General features: G+C 40.4%; 1 protein-coding gene across 7 annotated transcripts in view; it reads left to right on the forward strand.

Annotated features, from left to right (window-relative positions):
* Window positions 1-7,618: 7,618 nt before the first annotated feature.
* Window positions 7,619-17,060, forward strand: part of LOC146559835 (muscleblind-like protein 1) — a 67,158-nt gene continuing 57,716 nt past the window's right edge. For 2 of the 7 annotated variants that reach the window (XM_085243615.1, XM_085243619.1), the window contains exon 1: window positions 7,626-7,841. The gene's annotated coding sequence lies outside the window, so the exon portion shown is untranslated. Of the gene's footprint in view, window positions 7,842-12,921; window positions 13,271-17,060 lie in introns of those variants that run through there. The other 5 variants (XM_085243613.1, XM_085243611.1, XM_085243617.1 and 2 more) reach the window with 5 other exon arrangements.

Raw genomic sequence — 17,060 nt, forward strand, 5'->3', positions numbered from 1 at the left:
TTCAGAATTCTAACTCTTCTCTCAGTAGCCTTAGGTATACTTCGATCAAACCCAAGAGTAACCTACGTTATCTGAGACATCAAGGCCTCCTTCGCATACAGCGCCTTTCCTACTGTACCCCATACACAAAGCTTTTTAAGAGCCCCATTTCATTATTTATTTTGAGGTTAGCTTGAGTCTAAATTTGTTGCAGAGCATTTTCTAACAGCATTGTTAGGTAACTGATAATTCTGTGTCTCCACATTTTTTTCCGAGTTAAGCAGCAACAAGCAAGGTTGCAACAAGATTACATTATTCTGTTTGAGTAGCACTCCAACCAGGTGAGCAGATCTGACTGAATAACTGGAACAAGCAGGGTTATTTGTCTACTCAATGCTTATGTTTCTGATTGCATAGTTAACCCATTATTTATCTTTGTTGTCCTTTAGTTACAGTGTGGTTGATGGTCCTTGTGGTCAACATACTCACAATAGTGAAATGAACTACCCACTAAAAGTTTTAAAAACCTTCACACAAAATGCGTGCAACTCTTGGGGGGAAAGAATCTAGGCATTAGTATTGTGACACTGAACACTGTCAGTTCTGGAAGAATGCACTTCCAGTTATTTGTAATATATACATTGAGTGGGCATCACGTGTGTTAGTTAAGTTTTCTACAAACAAAACAACCAACTCCCTTACCCCTCCAAAAAAACTGGAAAACTTGCTGTCCTGATGAATTCCTATGTGAAAGTGGCTCATGGTTTCCTGACAAAAGGGCCCACGTTAATGTTTTCAGTAGGTACGATTCATATAAACATTTGCTATGCACTTTTCCATTTCTTTTTCATACAGGGATATATAGTGCGCTTATGTATTTTCAGCAACTTCTCATATTTTGAATAATTTATACCCACACTAAACTAAAGTACCATTTGTCAAATAAAAACAAAAAGTAATGAAAATATCAGCTCTGAAAAAAAAATTGCTTTTGTGAAAATGTGTTGCTAATTTTGAAAGAATTACTGGTAATTTGAAGTTTGACTCTTGCCAAACTCTTGAGAGTTGCTGCTTTTTTCTTCTTGACATTTCACTGGTGTAAGCAGAACTTACTCAGGTTCAACAACCTTTAATTTAAGGGTGATGACAACATTCTGGTATTCTCTTTGAGTTTCTGGCAGGAAAAAGACTGATTAGCAGTCGGTATTTGTGCATTTGTGTCTCTTTTAAACAGTTTTAAAACAGTTTTGTTGTAGACTTCACAAAACATAATTGTATTTATTTGGTTTTGATTTGTGATTGTTCTACAATAGCCTCCTTCATATTGTTTGGATGATACAGCAGTGGCACTGTTGATAATCTGCATGTAAATGAATTTTTAAAAGAATTCATCCCAGTGATGCTTGTTCATTCTGTTTGGTGTGAGTTTGTCTCAGCGGGAAGAGTCTGATTATTACAGAGGCAGACATCGAACCCCTCGCCCATCCCCGCTCCATTTCTCTGAGAGAGACGAGGGAAGATGTGTTTAAAAATAAATGGGTAAATATTATTTTGCTGTCAGATATATTGTTTAAAAAGCCTGCTCAGACTGTCATCAGCAACTGGAACTCAAGTCTTGACTAGACGTTCTGCTGTTTACAGATTAATCTAAGCGCTCACTATTTAATCACAGGTTCAGTGTTATTTAGATGTATGATATAAAATATTTTTGTTCTGCTTCTACGGGTGTAATCACAAAAAGGGGTCTTTTCATTTTGCAAGCAATATAATAAAGCACCCTGATGACTAAATCAAATGGCAACTGTCCAGCACAGCCTCTACATCCCCTGATAGCAGGGAAAGAATTAAAATATAAATGTCCTGGAGTTTGTCAGAATAAACTATGGTTTTAGTGGAGGCTTCCTAAATAAATTTGCATGTAATGTTTTTGTTCCTTCTCGCTACCTTGGTGTATTTGGATCCATGATGAACGGTGTCAAAATTTCTCATTTTTTAAACTTTGATCAACCTTTGCAAGATCATCCATTTAAGTGTAATATTGCTGAGAATAAAGATAGAAAATATATGTGCATAAGAATTCCCCCCATCATCCTGAATGACATAAATACATAAAAAGATGTGCTTGAAATAACATCTATGCAGATACCGCTCAAACACTGTCTATAAAGGTCTTCATATAGAAAGAGGTGAGAGAAATATTAGCATAATACTCCTGGAACTGCCTCAGTGAAAGTTTGTGACATATCATAGAGAGCCACAAAATGAGTCCATCACATCAGTGATGAGTCCATTCATCATTACCAGATTCCCAGATGGGGTGCCTCGATGGTGTTACCGTAATTACCTCAGACCATTATTATCCCAAACTCCTATAATGACTTCCCTTCTGCTATGACCATGACGTCAAACTTTTTTTTTTTATCATATGATGTCCACAGTCCTGTAATTGCGGTTCCTGAGTGTTTATATTTATTGTCAACCCCAGCGTAATGGGCTGAGAGTGACAGCACCTATAGGATTCAACTATAAACTTAAAATAATAGATGAAATCCAAACAACCTCTCAGGTTGTGGTTTTTGATTAATTAGTTAGTTGACTGATTTAATTTTTTGCACACTTGAAGATCGTGTCAGTTGAAACTCTTCTTGAGGTGATGGTCTGGTTCACTTTTTTTATTCAACTTGAGTGCTCAAAGCGCTTTTGGCTACAAGTCTCATTAGCCCAGTCACGCACACATTCAGCACTTTTATCTGCACCTAAGCATACACTCACAGTCTGATGGATGAACAGGGGGCAACTCTGGTTTCGCTATTTTGCCCAAGAATATTTCGACATGTGGACTGGAGGAGTCGGTGACGGATCCACCAATTTTCTAATTGGTAGATGACCTACTCCACAGGTAATCACAGCTAGCTGGGGCCAAGGTGACACACTGATGTGTCATATCATTGATATGAAATGACATATCAGAGCATCATTGAATAGAATAAAGGTGTGACATAACACAAACATAAGAACAAAAAATGCCCTCAGTAACTGGAACTTAAAAGGGATTTTTTTGACCCTAGGTCTCATTTTTTTGTTCCCTGGAGCTTTTTAAAATATATTTGTTTATTGTAATACTAACTACAACTCTTTCCGCATTTATTATGAGAGGTAAGTTTCTGCTCTGTGAGCAGCCTTTTGCTTTCAAATTGTTTGCACAGTACAGATATATAACCAGACTTGTTTATTTTGTCTGGTAGCAGACTGGCACTCAACTATGCAAGCTAACGTTACCTTCTAACTTCCATGAGCAAAACCTTTTTGTCAGGGCTCTGTGTGCAGGCGGATGGAGAGGAGGATCCAAATGCGAGACTCGGACACGTAATACAACTCAAAACCTCAGCTTTATTGCTGGCATGAAGACAAAACATGAAGTGAACACTGAATACTGAGACCAGAAACACACAGGCATAATCTGATGGTATGACACGACAATGAGCACAGGAAAACACAGGGCTAATATACACAGGGTGGTAATCAGGGAATGAGCAACAGGAGGGAGACACAGCTGGGAGAAATTGGACTAACGAGACAGGGGAGCAGTAGAACTGAACACACTCACATGAGACACAGACCTTCACAATAAAACAGGAAACAAGAAACCACTAAACAAAGACGCAGACAGAATATAACACATGCAACTCAAACAATACATGAAACAACAAATCTTTAACACTTAGACACGGATAAACAGAAACATGGAACTCTAATAATAATCATCATCATAGTATCAGAGAAACAAAACAATCATTCAAAAATAAACCAAAACATAAGAACTCAAAATGCTGGGTCGAACCTGACCCAGAACCCTGACACTTTTTCTATCCAGCAGATAATGCCACATATTTAATTTGGAAGATTTTTATATTAGATGCCCATCCTGATACAAGCCCAAATGGACTTCACAAGTTAGGCAAATTTGCAATCCAAATTGTGCAAAGTTAACACACTGGTGATAACTTAATGTTAACACCAGTTTTGTTTAGTTTTTTGCATTAGCTGGATGATTCTAAATTGTTGTCCGCAGGGTACCCAGTAATCTCCAAGGAAATATAAAATGTCGAAATGAAAAATGTAGCTAACGAGGAAATGTCAAAAACTGCAGATCCTCCAGTGGCCTCCATTAGATCAGAAATCTCCACAGACTTCCACGTTAAACTGCCCAACTTTACAGTATTAAATAATATTTAATTATTATTATAGATACTTAATTACTCATCCATCTCTAAACTGAATTTAGGGATTTCATCAATTTGATTGACAGATGTCCCAACCCAGGCAGCTGAAGCCAGTTAGTTCCTGGCTAGGGCTGCTCAGCTAGCCAATCACTGACCTGGCCCTACCTACCATGTTTAATGGAATCGTGTGACAAAATGGTGCAACCCATCTAGAAAGTTAGCGCTTCAACGTCCTTCAGTGTGGGTGAGTGACATTTTTTAATAGGCTTTTACTTAGTACTAATTAGCAAATATGTTTGTCTGTGCCATTGGTTTTCTGGAAACACCTTGCTAACCAAGCTCACTGGCGTTAGCTAATAACTTTGACATTTTATCCAAAGGAGGTGGCTTCTGGCTTAAAAAGAGTAACTAAAACGAACTTGTAGCCAAACCACCAATGTTAAGCCTTTGGGGGATATCACGGTGGCTACATTCATGATTTATATAAAGTCTGTGGGTGTATTATATTTGTGAATTATCTAAAGCAGTAGGCTACTTGCCACAGAGTCCCACCTCCCCACCCTGCAACAATACTGCACGGAGAAAAATTGCTTGCACAGATCAGGAGCAATTGATGAAGTTGTAGTTCCTGTACACATTAGTCTCTCTAATGTATACAGGAATACTCCCAAAGTATAGTGTAGACAGGTGCACGATGTTTACAGTGCAGATGTGCCATAAAAATCTAAACTAAAGTGGACAAAAATCTAAGAGCTGCAATAATTAAACAGTTTCACCACCTTCATTATGCATAAACCTAATCAATGGCTATTGCGCTTAAGGGGAGCTAAAGTGTTGTTAATGAATCGTTCCAATGAGCAGTGAGTTCTCTGCCTCTCTCTCACTCACTCCTGCTCTCTCTGTGTGTGTGGGGTTAGTGTTAATGTCTCTAATGAATAGATGTGGCAGCCAGAGTCTGTGGACACCTGCTACTACCATTAGTCCCAGAGAGCAGACTAATCATCCTGGCTTTCAAATCTGAGCAGGTGATTCAGTGTCCCTCAATTTCAAGGACCCTTCATTACACAGACCACCTGAGTGTTTAGCAATAATGCTTGTACTGATACGTGCTTCTTCTAGAGGCAAAAATGGAAAACCCATGGAAAAGCCCAGTGTATTTAATTTAGTTTTCTGCCCCTCAGAGAATTGCCTGCAGGAGCAGCTTGCAACTTAGTGGCATGTTCTCTGCATACTTAAAGAAAAAAGTAGAGTGGTGAGTTTGAGTTGGCAGCTCAGAGAAGCATGGTAACCCGTGAGTATATAGTTGTATATAGAATAAGAGCTTTACACTATAATTGTTGATTTAAACTTCTGTAGTGAATATGCAGTGGCAATAAAATGCTGAGAATTTTTCTCTCGTGGATTTAGAGCAAATGTTTTTGCATCCCTTGTGTTTTTTCACTCATTTGTATGTTGTCTCACATCCTTTCTGTTAGTTTTGAGAATTTGGTGCCGTCTGTGAGTTCTTATAGTGAGGCTGGGGTTATTATTCTGTCACTGATCCATTCAAAAGGTATATCAAAAAGTATTCAGGAATGCATAAGAGAAAATGATGATACTAAACAGGCCAATCACAATCATTATGGCCTACATAGAAGTTACATGTAATTACATTTCTACACCACAAATTTAACACCAAAGTATGGATCCTATGTAATGCTGGTAGTAATTTAGGTATCCATTATACTGTCAAATTTAACTGCATACCATTGTACATGTATCCTGTCTTCAGGTTTTGTCATAATTTCCCTACTCCATGTACCGCATAGTTAATAAAGATAAACATTAGTCACATGTGATTAATTACTCCAGGAGTCACTCTCATGGTCGAGCATTGCTAGCTCGGCCTAGGTCACACCAAGTTGTTAAAGCTAAATGACACAGGCACAAAAGGACTTAAATAATGATTTGATCATAAACATTTACATCTCATAAATCCTTAGTATACTAACGCTTTTAGTTTATGTTTCCCCCCTTGAGGGTTTCATCTGCATTCATAAGTGTAAAGTTTTGTTGCCAAAATCCAAGAACAGGTCTTATTATCATGCAGCTCAAACAAGGACCTGTAGAGTTAATAAATATAAAGTTTATATCATTAAACTAAAAATCTCTAAATTCAATCAATATAGTTATCTTGGCATGCTTAAATTCACTTTGACCTGTTGCCTCTGAACTCGACTTTACCCTGGATTTCTGCCTTTTGCTGCCAAACTCGCTGATTAAATTATTGTCAAAACAATTTCAGCAATCGATGCTCACTGATCCCAGTTCTTATCTGTTCCCAAAGACAGAGAACATAGTGGGGATGTTTCTGTTCTAAATGTTGTCTACTAAGTTTTTGGAACATGCAAAAATTAATTTGGGGTCAAATGGATTAGACGCAGAGTGGTTTGCTCCAAGACTGAGATATTGAGGGGCAGAGAGTGCGGTGGAAGATGCAAAATAAACGAAAAGCGAAGCTAGACGTTTAAAGACTGAGCGTTGGGGGTTACCAGCGTGATGGTTGCGCTGCAGGACTCAGCTGTGATATGCTGATTTATAGGGCCTGAAGGACAGCCACGACCTTCCACCCACTCTGTCTCCATGGGCAACGGTAGAGAGGAGACCTCGTCTCTTTTTCTTCCTCAGTCTCATTCCCTCTACTTCTCATTCTTTATACTGCTCCTTTGCTCGCCCTCTGTTTCTGCTCATTTTCTGTCTATCAGTCTACAGTTGTTGATAAATCTGTGCACTAAATAACTAACCAACTTCTAGAAAAGTGAATAGTGGAGGGAACCGTTAGTCTTTTTGTATGTCTGTCTGTATGCCTGCATGAACATGTGTAGCCACCCAGTCATTTAACTGGGCTATCCAGCTGTACTTCCCTTGTTTATAATGTGACTGAAATGTGTTATCAAAGGGCAGCAGGCCTCAGTGGACTGGCAGTAGCAATGAAGAAAAGGAAAGAGACCGCAAACAGGAAGCCTGCTTCCAGTAACCATTACATCAACCCGCATGCTCAGAACACAGACACACACACAGCGAGGCAGACACTCATTTCCACAACTCTTTCTTAACGTAAGAAGGCAGAAGCAACAGTTAGTGGTCACATGACCACAAGAGTCTTTCCTCATTTCAGCGTCAGCTGGCTCCAAGCAGATGTGAAATCGAGGCATGTAGGGAGATTTCAGCATGTGAAGTATTTTCTTGTTTGACTCTTTATCAGTATTTTATCAGAATATTCAGTCCGAACTACAACAGCAAAGGGGGGGGGGGAGCTGTTGCCATGGCAACCAAAGCCGCGGCAATCGTCATCACGAGGCTTCTTCTGCATTGTGTGTGTGTGTGTTTGCGTGTGTGTGTATGGACACAGCGTGTGTGAGTTCACCCTCCTCTCTTCAGGCAGGAGGCGAGGACATCCCCCTCTAACACTGTGCCAGAGAGGAAGAGAGAGAGCGAGCGAGAGCAGAGAGAGAGCCTGACTGAAACCCCATAATGCACCGCACGCTGCAGGGCTGAAGTCGTGCAGATTCATCAGTTCCTGTTCGAGGGGTTGTCTGTGAGCGCACACGCACTCATACACCCAGACCGAAGCAAGAAAATACACGGACGTCCAGGCAGGTAAGACAGCTTTGCTCTGACCGCACAGATAGCGCCGAGTTTTTCGAGATCGTCTGTTTCTCTGTTCGCCCCTGCCAAGTGAGAAGAGAAGAGTGGCTCTATACAGATGCCAGGGTGTGATTAATATTTGACATGTTATGATCCTGACAACTTCTTTGCCTGTTGCTTGTGACTGCTGCTAAATTCTGTCTCAAAAAAACCTGAAACTTGGATTATTCAAGAGGAAGAGTATATTAAATAGAGCGGAATCAAAATAGTTGATATGCCTGTGATATATTCATGTCAGTTTTTGGTTGTTACTTGGCTTGGTATTTGCATGCTTTTTTCCTTTGATCTAACAGGTTTGTTTAACTGTAGCCAGTTTCAATACACTGGATGCGATTTTTGTGCGCGCTTCTGTTCAGATAGTGCTGGTTAACATGATGAAACTTTCAGGAAATTACAAATTGTAAAGCACTGTCATTCTGGACAGTTAAATTCATCAGAAACAGCGTAACATGTTCATTTTATACTAAAACATATCTTTTTATTGGACAAAAAATATATTTATCTATAAAAAAGACAACAATTATACAACGTTGTAAAACATATACGTTTTTAAGGTAGTCTACTATACATGCCCTAAATGACACTGGTGTAAGCTGACAGGTAAAAGGGTAGCTTTTGTATTCATTTTGCGGTTTAACTGTCACAGAGGCTTGTGACCGTATCTCTTGCGCCAGAGACTGAGGCAACCTGAAAAGCGCAATTGCATCAGCTTAGCGCACACACTCTTAAACTTTATTACCTCCAGACTCAACTGGGAAGTCTCCCCTCTGGGACTCAAGTGTAAAATCATGTTTCAACAATGTTAAGTAGAAAGACAAAAAAACCCCAAATCAGCCAGTAAAACTGGTTATTTTGGATTAAATCATAATTTCAGAAAGACTTTTGAATGTGTTTTCTGAAGAAATACAAATTCTGTGTTTAAATGAAATATGGCTGAACGTAGTTTTATTTATAGTGCTCTTTATCACAAAAGAGCCCTCAAAGGAGCTATGACACGAGGAACTATATTTGTGTATCTTGCACCTTTTGGAAACAATTATGTAGGTATGGGATCTGTTTTTGCTCAACATTAACAGGCTATGCAAAGAGATTTTGCAAATAAAATTTAAAAAAAGGAAAAAGAACAGAAAAAAAGAAACTACAATGCAGATCGCACAAAAATGTCTTGTGAATATTCAGCTTGTCTCCATTTAGCACTGGCCAAAAACCAGTCTCTTTGCTGTGCCACTGCAAAAAATCCACCTGTCACATTCAAAATGGAGTTGATTCTCTTTTTCATAATGGTTGCTTTCATTAATTGTCTCCCTCCATGTTATCTGTTGCTGACTGTATCCTCTTTACCTCTTAATCTTCTCTGTAGCTGTGTTGGTGCTTAAAGATGTACTTGATTATTTCCAGGTTTGTTCATGTATGTATCTGCGTAGCTGCTTCGTTAAAAGTTTGCGGGGGGCTTGAAGAATAGTGGTTTCAGATCGTGAGAGTAAATCCAAAATTTCTCTGAATAACAGTGGTTATACCAGAACTATTTCAGTGGTGAGTTTAAGAGGTTTTAAAACAAATGATATTCAAATATTCTACTACTGGTCTGTTATAAAGCTCTGTGTTGAAAGATTCCCTCATTTTCAGTACAGTCACACTAGCAGGGCCCCGAAATATGTTGGTACCTGTACACAGAGCTGTTCGGATTGAGGATGAACTTCTGGAAGGTTAAGTATTTGCGATTGGACCTGGAATGGTTAACAACAGACTTGCTATGTCAGGTTGTCCCTGTATGATTTTCGCTTCTGCAAAATCTTTAAGGTTTAAGGCTTTTGGTCTGGGCCCAACCCTGGCTTTGCTCAGCAGCATGGCTCAAAAGTGATATATGGGTCCAGATCTGCTCGTTCAACTACAATTGATGCTGTCTCTGGTGTTCTACTTAAGATTTTCCCTCATTCCTGCCTTTATTGACCTGGAACACAAGTTCCACATGTTCACGAGTCCATGACCTCATTTTGATATGATCAGCATGAGAGAGGATTGAACGTGTAACGGCTTATGTTCGAAAGCAGTGACTCAAAAGTCTTTTGTCGTTCTCTCTTCCATACACAGACATCAGCAGAGTGGTGAGCAGGAACCTTAGTGTGCAATAAATTATCTGCAATTGCAGCAATTATCTGCAAGTCCAAGACCTTTCACTCTGCCTTGTTTTTTCATCACTGTATTTATCCCTTTTGACTAGAAGGCTGCTTGTGCAAAGTCCTTTTACTCAAACAATTCTAAAAGAACGGCGTTTTACTTGATTATTTCCATTTCATACTACTTACACTTTGTCTCAGATGGAACATATGCAGTTGAGATTCATACCTTGGAGCTGGTAATCAGAGTACATCAGCTCCTTACAAATAGGGTTCAGTCAGACATCTTGCATTTTAAAGAACAAATAAAATAGCTGCACTGTAACACTCGCACAGCCGTTGATTTTCTGAAGTAAGAAATGCAGTTTTACATTTGAAGTTTGAGTAGCTTTTTATAAGACTAATCAATAGTTTTCTGTTAGCAAAGAGACAAGCTGCAAAAATAGTGTAAAACATGTCACCCCTAATGACATATCCACAAAACATTATCACCTCAACCTGCAGTTACAGACTTAGCTCTGCCTTCCACTGAAGCTTGTGTTACTGCTTGGGTTGACACTGAACACACTGCACTGGGAAGCTGTTTCAAGAGCTATTGCTACACTACCCAGCCAACAGCAAGGGGCAGTGAGATCCTAGTTGAAGACTAATGAACACAGAATATTTTGCTGTTAAGGAGACAAATATTTTTTGAGCATGTGGGAGTAGACAAAGTATACATATTAAGTTATTTTATGTGTCTCTAATTTACCGAGATGAATATTAACCATCCATCCATTCATCCGTCCATCCATCCATCCATCCATCCATCTAGGTACACCCTAGACAGGTCGCTAATCTCATGCAGGGCTAATATATAGAGACAAACAAACATCCATACCCACGGTTACTTCAGAAACACATTAACACACAAGTGCACACATGCACTTAACCTAACCCCATAGATGTGTTTAAACTGTGGGAGGAGATCTCACGCAGACATGGGGAGAACACAGAAAGGCCCCAGCCTGGATTTGAACTCATGAACCTTCTTGCTGTGAAGCAGCAATTCTAACTACAATACTCTTCTTCCATTTGAAAGGATCATTTTAACATTGTAATATTTGCCATGTTGCCTGCAGAAGTGTTGATGAGTGTTCTGAATGAGGTAGATGAGTAGTTACACTATGTACACTTGCGTAATTTTGACAGGATAGTTTCAAATCAAATATGGCAAGTTGTGCACTTATTTGAAGTAACACCGCTGCATTTGAATGTGTCACATTAACTGTTGCATTTATTGGACATTTACAACTCGCCGAGCCTCTGAAACACATCAAGTACTAAATTCTTCTGTGATGAAAATGACTGTTTTATGCACATTAACACCAAACGCAGCCACAACATCAGCGGCTGTTAATATTAGCTGACTAGCAGTGATGTAATTGCTGATCAGGGTTGGTTGTCCTTCCCATGCTGCTTCATAATTAAGGGCAAGAAGTGCGCATCATTCCAAACTGAACTTCCTCACTGTTATCATAAGTACACTATTCCAGCATGCATAGTCCGACTACAGATGATGCTTTTTCCAGTGCAAAAATGGGTTTTAGAGTTCACCTGATTTATAAAAGATCACAGTGCAACATGTACACATTTGGAGACACAGTTGAGCATAGTCCTCTAAGCCAACTACAGGACCTTTTTTGGGCACAGAACAATGACTTGCCATCTCTAAAATCTGAATTCCATATTGCTGGTGTCTGTATTGTGTTGCTTTGACTCTATGAACGAACCGATAAATATTTATAGAAGCTGGAGCTAAACACTTAGAGCAGTGCAGAGATCCATCATAGGTGCCTTTGAAGGCGGGCTTTAGCTTGCTGTTCAGTCAACACCTTTCACTTACTGTCTTACACGCACACACCAACACACATGCACAAATAAATAATATACAGGATGAAATACTGCTGCTATAAGTCAGTGATGTGGCTCTGAGTCACTCGGTAACACCCACCTCACACGCACACACACATGCATGAACGCACCTCTGCAATAACAAAGCCAGATATTCACACATGCTCACACACATACACACATGCACCTGACGTAGTGTTTGATGGAGTTAGAAGCCATGGCAACAGAGCTGTGACTCTTGCTGTCCTGTGAGTGGACTGAAGCTGTGGAGGAGGGAGGAAAAAGCTAACAGCCAACACAGCTTCTCAAGTGCAGCTATTATTATTCCCATTCTCTTATTCCTTGCTTTTTCCTCTTCTTGCCTTTCACAGCAGCTATCTTTATGGTGCTTTTGTTTTTCTTCAAGACCGTTAGAAAGACTATGAGGTTCAAAAAAGAAAAAAAAGAGAAAAACTCAACCGAGAGAGGCAGAAGAGAGGTCAGGAACTATGTATTTTTGAAGCCATCGATTGCAAAACCTGACACATCATCAGAGGGAATTGCGCTGATTCTCCCTGCTGCAACCAGACAGCATTCCGGATAGCATCTTATTTGTTGACATATTATTTTTATCTCACCCTTCTCACTTGCTGCCTCTCCCTCTTTCAGACTATAACTCTTCCTGTCTTTTTTTTCAAGTCTCTGTGTATTCCTCCTTTGCAGTTCTCTCTCTTTTCCTGAGAGCAGGGTGGTGGTGGAGGAGGGGGCGTGCAGATGGACAGGTCTCGCAAACATCATCTGTATAAGATTAACTGACTGCAGATACAGATGGTGGAGAGACAGAGAGGGAGGTGTCGGAACAGTGCAGGTGAATTGCATTTCGGTCTCCGGTAGCACTTTCACGGTCTGATTGTCAGCATTTGTTAACATACACACGTGCACACGGATGCGTGCACTCTCCCTCGCGCTGCCAAATCGTAGGAACGTGGCTGTTGACAGCAGAAGTTTGTCTGTTCCCCTGCGTTGCCCTCCCTCTCTCCTTCCCTCCCTCCATTGCATACGATCCAAGCACGGGCTGTGAAAGGTGAACTTGCAGCCTGCTGTGGATAAATTATGTGTGACATGTTTAGCTGTGCTGCCTTATATGGAGACTGGTGTATCTGAATACTGTAAGGCTCTGCCAAGAAGGAAGGAGGGAGAGAGGGAAAGAAGAAAAGGAGGAGGAGGAGGAGGAAGGAAAAGAGGCAAGGGAGAGAGAAAGCGAAGGAAAAAGGAAGGAGGAGGGGGCGGTGGCAGAGGGAGTGAAAGAGAGGAGTGCCGCGAAGCAAGCATGAGGTTTTCGCTTTCCATTCTCCCCTCAGCAGCAGTCAGATGAGTCCATGCAGAGATACAGTAAGTCTTGCTGTTTACTCAGTTTATATGTGTGTGTGTGTGTGTGTGTGTCTGTGTGAGTGTGTGTGTTTGTGTGGGTTGCGTGCTACTCTGCGTTAACAAGACCGAGTTGTCCATTCTTACTTTTTCTCCTTTGTTCTGCCGTGACTCGCTTTTGAAAATTTTTATTCGCCATCTGGACGTTGAGTGTGTTGATGTGTTGATGGGTGTTTGAGTGAGTTTTATGAGTGTTTCTAATTATGTGTGTACATGTGCAGATTGACACTGCGCCTCACTGCTAATGTGTGGTAGTTTTGATTTGCGAGAGCATAAATGTGGAAAAGAGCTGAGCAGACAAAAAAGAATGGGTAAGGTTGGTGTTTAATGTTTCGCAGAGTAGTTAGCACACACTCACACACAAAGACACACACACTCACACTGACACACATTCCCTTTTCGTTTACACTGTGTCTGTCTTATTTTTGGACTGCAATAAAGTCCTTGTTGTGTGAAAACTGCTGGTAACACTAATGCTAAATATGCTCTCACCCTGATGGATACCTGAATGAGAAACATAAATACACGCGCACACGCACACCAACTCAATCTCTGACTCGAGAACAGTCCTGCACTTCTGTACAAAAGCAAGGCTACTGGTGTTTACAGTGCAGCTGCCCTCAGGAAATGACCTGAACGTTACTCAGACTGACACACAAACGCACGTGCAAAAAAGAAAAAAAAAATCTGTTGAATATTGTGTGTAATGTAAAATATTCACAATATCCGTTAAGAAAAGTACATTAAATGCTGTTATCTTTGCACCAGGATTGGTTAGGAAACGAGGAGCAATCATGTGATGAAATTATGATTATTACATGTGCATAATTTCTGTTAAAAAATGTGATTCCCAGTTTATCTTCATGCACATCTCATTTGCCACTCATCTACATACATTTTCCACACTGCACAAAAAGGGGTTGTGGTGCATGATGTCTCTTCGATGACAGAATGGAGGGTTTCATTTTAAGCTTCATGAGTGCCTCGCACCTAAAATTCTCTGTGAAATCTTTTGAACTTTCTGATTTTTTTTTTTAAACACCAACCCACTTATCAAAAAGAAGGTAAAATATTAATTTATCAAAGGCACAGCTTATAGCTGCTCACATTTAGAACTATACCTTCACTTTCCAGAGCAATAAAAACACAATAAAAGCATTGCGGTGGTTTACCGGTAAAAGACTTATTTTGATGCTGCGAGGTGATTTTCCCTTAATGGTATCTTGCTCCGGTGTCATGGCAATTGATAGTGACTCACAAAATTGAAAATACAGGTTTAAAATTTAGAAGAAGAAAAAATGCAATGATGCCTGAATGTTGATTGTTTGTGGGCGGCACACCTACCGCTATGTATAGTGGTAGAAGTAAAACGAGTACCATATTTGAGCTCACATGCACATTTTTGTTATTTACCAAACTCACACTCCTTGCTGCTTGTTATCAATCATTATCTCCACACCTGCCACTCTCTTTCACAGTTCTACTTTCTCATATTGCACATCTCTGTCTCTGTCTGTCCCTGCAGCTTTCAGTTTTATTCTGTCTGCCTGCTTTTTTTGTGGCTCTCGCTTTGCTTCTCTTTCAGTGTCTGAGTCGGTTGAAAGAACTTCTCTGCAGATCTACAAGGTCATTAGGGTATAGAACAGCGGCGTGTGGAGGCACTCAGATACATACTGAATTTCACAGCACGCATAACTCTGACTGATCAACTAGGAGTGTGTAAGACAAGAAGATGCTCTAATAGGGAGAGTGAGAGAATGCTTGATTACCTGCGTTTGTGAATTTCTTTGCAATTTAAAAAAAAAAAAATGTAGAAAAGGTCTGTCCTCATTTCTCATCCTCCCCCACCTTCTAGTTTCATCCACCACCTCTTCTGTCCTTTCGAAGTGATGTCATCTCCCTGCTGTCTTCAGCAGCCACGGGGCAGTCTGTTGAATGCAGATGAGCAGTGTGTTTGTTTGAAAAAGCTAAAGTGTATGTGCATAACAACATGAACTCACCCTTACTCTGATTTGCATTATTCAGTTACCAGAAAATAAGAAAATAGTGTGGATGCTTTGATCAAGGTGAAAGCAAAAGAACGTGAGCGGACACGACTTTGAATTCCAAGCCTCAGAAATTCGACACAGAGCGTGTAAGTGGCAGATAGACAGCCACTCAGACAAATGGTTGGGGAAGTCCTACGAGGCCATTTGGCGAGTGGCAAAGTCACAGTGAGTCAGTCAATGGTGTATGATTGCTGTTTTCCCTGCAGTCTGCAAAGCTGTCACCGGACTAATGCACACTAGTGGAAGATGTAATCTATAGTAAATACAGTTGGCTCCATAGAGCAGCCCTCTGTGGTTTCTACAGATTAAGGTGTCAAACAGAATCACTGGTCAGAGACAGCTGAAGAGTACAGATTATCCCCATGTTTGGCCGATTTGCTGATCTGGTAAATGGTAAATGGCCTGTATTTATATAGCGCTTTACTAGATCTTTATATAGATCTGATGACAAGCCATGGATCCTGCATTTCGCATGTGGGTGTGGTGGTGATATTTTCTTCTGAGAGGGGCACTTCTTTGGTATTTCCTCATTTGATCAAAAATGCCAGACTCTTGGATGTGGAAAAAAGTCCCAGAAGGTCAAATCATTAGCATTAATAATCTTCATCTACTGAACTTTACGTTATGTTATTAAGCTTTTTCAGACCTCCATTCCTAATCGGGGATCATCTCACAGTTACTAATCTTTTTTTTTTTTTTTCTGTAAAGGAATTCCACAGCCAAGTAGCTCATAAATAATTCTCATTTTGCTCTACCTTTTCTACCTTTTGCTTATTTTCCTCACTCCTCTCATTATTTGCAAAATATCTGTTCTGTTTCTCAGGCCATGCCACCTTTCCCTTCCCTGTCTTTCCATCTGTCTGTCACTTTAACTGTGCTGCTTTTCTTTATTATAACTTTTGCATTCACTTGTCTGCCTGTATTGTCTTTCGAGGCTGACATGTCTCAAAGCGAAACAGACATTGTTAAACTGAACAGTCATGTCAGTGACATCAATTGTGTTTGTGCATTTGCTGAAAATGGCCCTGTGCTTGAAATGACACATGCTGAGATGCCAAGTGAATTTACAATTTAGGTGTTTTTTCCTTTTTCATGAGCATCTGTCTTCCACCTTTCCAGCCATTAAATCTATATCCCCTGGACATCTTCTTCTATCACTCACTGTCTCTATCAGTCTTTCGGTCTGTGACTCTTCCTCTCATTCTCAGCGTTTTCCAATCTTTCAAAATCTACCCTCCCACCCACACTTTTTTGCACACATATACTCACACACGCACCACCTCCATTGCTATTCCTGAGAGGAGCAGACTGGTCTGGCAGTGGGTTGGTTTATGTCCATGAACTCAGTGACACCCTTGCTGCTGCTGCATTACACCAGGCTGGCATCACCACAGCAAAGTAGCCGTACTGCAGTAAAGGAGGAAGACAATGTGTACATCCACACAATGTATGTGTACATGGGGACTGCATGTAATCCCCTCTCCCTGTGTAGCATATCAAACCACATATCTTAACCATGAAATCTATATGATCTCACACATCCCAAGTCATATGAGTGTGCTACAAGTGCCTCACCCCTTCTGTCTATGTGCATGTCAGGCTCTTTAAACACTTGTGCTGATACCACAGTGCAGACGACAGCTTGCACACGTGCCACTTGACTGCCCCTTGTCATCTCCCCTCCCCTCTGTTTGTCTTACAGCTAA

The sequence above is a fragment of the Mchenga conophoros genome, linkage group LG14 (genome assembly GCF_057382185.1).
Source record: "Mchenga conophoros isolate Kocher_MC1m ecotype Shallow Benthic linkage group LG14, M_conophoros_male_GT1.1, whole genome shotgun sequence".
Classification (NCBI taxonomy): domain Eukaryota; kingdom Metazoa; phylum Chordata; class Actinopteri; order Cichliformes; family Cichlidae; genus Mchenga; species Mchenga conophoros.